Source organism: Poecilia reticulata, chromosome 12 (assembly GCF_904066995.2).
Source record: "Poecilia reticulata chromosome 12, P_reticulata-male-v2, whole genome shotgun sequence".
Lineage (NCBI taxonomy): Eukaryota > Metazoa > Chordata > Actinopteri > Cyprinodontiformes > Poeciliidae > Poecilia > Poecilia reticulata.
In genome coordinates, this window is record NC_088841.1 from 25,206,663 (window position 1) to 25,209,418 (window position 2,756).

Consider the following 2,756-nt stretch of genomic DNA (forward strand, 5'->3'; position numbering starts at 1 on the left):
TCTTTGAGTTTAGAGCCTAAAAAGTAAACATACAGTAAATATTCAGCTCATATTGAGTTAAATATTCTCCTTCTGTCCGGCTGCTGCTGTTTGCCTCTTTACTCTTTAATCCCAGTTTGATCTGTTGTTTTTCTGAGCCTCAGTACTTTGTCACTACCAAATAAAGAGAAACACCAGATTATTGTTCATGTCCCGCAGGAAACCAGCCGTCAAATATACGAACGTCATAAACGGAGAAACATGGAGGAATCTGAGAAACGGGAGAAATAAATAAGTTAAAACAGAAACGGTGGAGATGAACGAGGCGTCTGGATGATGGAGGGAGAACAAAGAGCAGGAGGTGAGAAAACGATTAAAACAGTCAACAGGCACTTTGGATTCCCTGGGCTGCATCTCCTCATTACGTCAGACTCACGGCTCGGCCCGATGCCACAGGAAACACTTCCTGTTTGGCCTAACGCCTCACTTCCTGTCCGCCGGGACGTTCAGAGACTGAGAGTGTTGATGTGTGTGGACGTCATGTTGCATGTTTAATTTTGACAGCATGGGAATGAGAGAGTAAGTGATGGTCCCAGCAGACGGTGTGTGTGTGTGTGTGTGTGTGTGTGTGTGTGTGTGTGTGTGTGTGTGTGTGTGTGTGTGTGTGTGTGTGTGTGTGTGTGTGTGTGTGTGTGTGTGTGTGTGTGTGTGTGTGTGTGTGTGAGCCCACAGAGCTGCATCCATTAGTGCTAATGGGGAAACTGAGCTGCTATTAGCTGTTAATGGACAAACAGAACCACACGGTTCAGTCTGTTCTCTCTCTGACCCAGTCGTTCCTCAGAGCCATCAGGACGACGGGCCGAACCGGGAAGAACCGGCGCTGAATTGGGCTGAACCGAGCCGAACTGGGATGAATCGGGCTGAAACCGGGATGAATCGGGCTGAACCGGCGCTGAACGGGGCCGAACCGAGCCGAAACGGGCTGAACCGGGAAGAATCGGCGCTGAACCGGGCAGAACCGGGATGAATCGGGATGAACCGGCGCTGAACGGGGCCGAACCGGGTTGAACTGGCGCCGAATCGGGTTGAACCGGCTCTGAACGGGGCCGAACCGAGCCAAACCGCGCAGATCCGGCGCTGAACGGGGCCGAACCGGGCTGATCCGGCGCTGGAAACCAGTTAAAGTCCAGCAGCCGTTTCTGTTCAGTCGGACCTGAAGCTTCATTAAAACCTTTGAGCTGTAAATGTTGACAAACTGTTAAAACACAGAAAACTGAGGAAAGTTGGAAGCATGTTGACAAAATCGGTTGATTTATTTCAGGTGAGTCACGTGATGCCAGCTGCTCTCACTGATCACTGAATCTAGATTTTAGTTTCTTCACCACATTGTTTTGGAAACGTTTCCTTTAAAACCCACCTGATCAATAAAATCTGAAACTTTGATTGATTTCAGTTTTCATTCCAACATCCTGGGATTATTTTTGATGATAAAATGTGATGTTTATTAATGTTTTTATCATATAAACTCTGCAGCTTTAGTCCAACATTATTTCACTCTGAACTAAAACGCTGAAGTTCTCATTGGGATGAATTTGATGAAAACTTTCTCCTCTCCTCCCTCCCTCCTCTCCTCCTCTTGTCTCCTTCCCTCCTCTCCTTCCCTCCTCTCCTCCCTCCCTCCTCTCCTCTCCTCTCCTCTCCTTCCCTCCTCTCCTCCCTCCCTCCTCTCCTCCTCTTGTCTCCTTCCCTCCTCTCCTCCCTCCCTCCTCTCCTCTCCTCTCCTCTCCTTCCCTCCTCCTCCCTCCTGGTCAGGTCAGCGTGGTGCTAAGTGTCTATCAGGGCTGATGAGGCTCAGGAGGCTCCTTTGTCCTCAATGAGGGTGAAAATGTGAAAGAGCCACAGAGCAGCAGCAGATTCCCTCCATCCTTCATCCCGATCAATAACGGCTATTGATCAGATGCACTAACAACATCTTTCATTTATTAATTATGAGGGAAAGTCTTCCAGGCCCCTCATGTTCCTGATAAACCGCCCAGTTCTCCCAGTTCCACTCCAGACACCCAGTGCTGCTCAATCGATGGGAAAAGTGTTGGAAACAACAAAATCTTTAGTTTTCTCTGGTTTTTCTGTTGTTTTTTATTCGTTAACAAAGTTTTGGGGGAAAAAAAGCTTAAAATTCTTCTTTTGTCTTTGAGCTGAACTAAATTTATTATCTTTGGACCTGAAGAGGAAAATCAAGAGTCAGAAATCGTGTAGTGATGAACTTTCAGAGACACATAAAGACAGTTACACAGTAAAAATGCTGGTGTTGAATTAACACCCAAAAGTGTCTATATGAGTCCAAGTCAGCAGGTGTTAAAGTAACTTTGAAAGTGTTAAAAGATGGACGCCGATTTTCATTGGTCTATAAAACTGAAATGGGTTTAATAAAAGTTAAACTTTCCATTTCTGTGTCTTGTTTTGAATATTTTCCACTGGATTTGATTGATATTGATACTTTGTGGGTCAATTATTAACTTTTTAACACCACATTATGGTTTGTGATCAACACTACACTGGTGTTACTTTTAGTATGTTTTAACACCAGCACTGTTGTAAATGTTAATGTGACTCTGTATTGTTGAATTTAACACCAGCTGACTTGGACACATTTAGACACCTTTGGGTGTTAATTTAGCACCGGCATTTTTACAGTGTACAAAGTCAGTCTTCCATCACCTGAAAACCAGAACCATCTTTACTTTTCCTTCCTTTGTTTCTCATATTTGTCAACAACA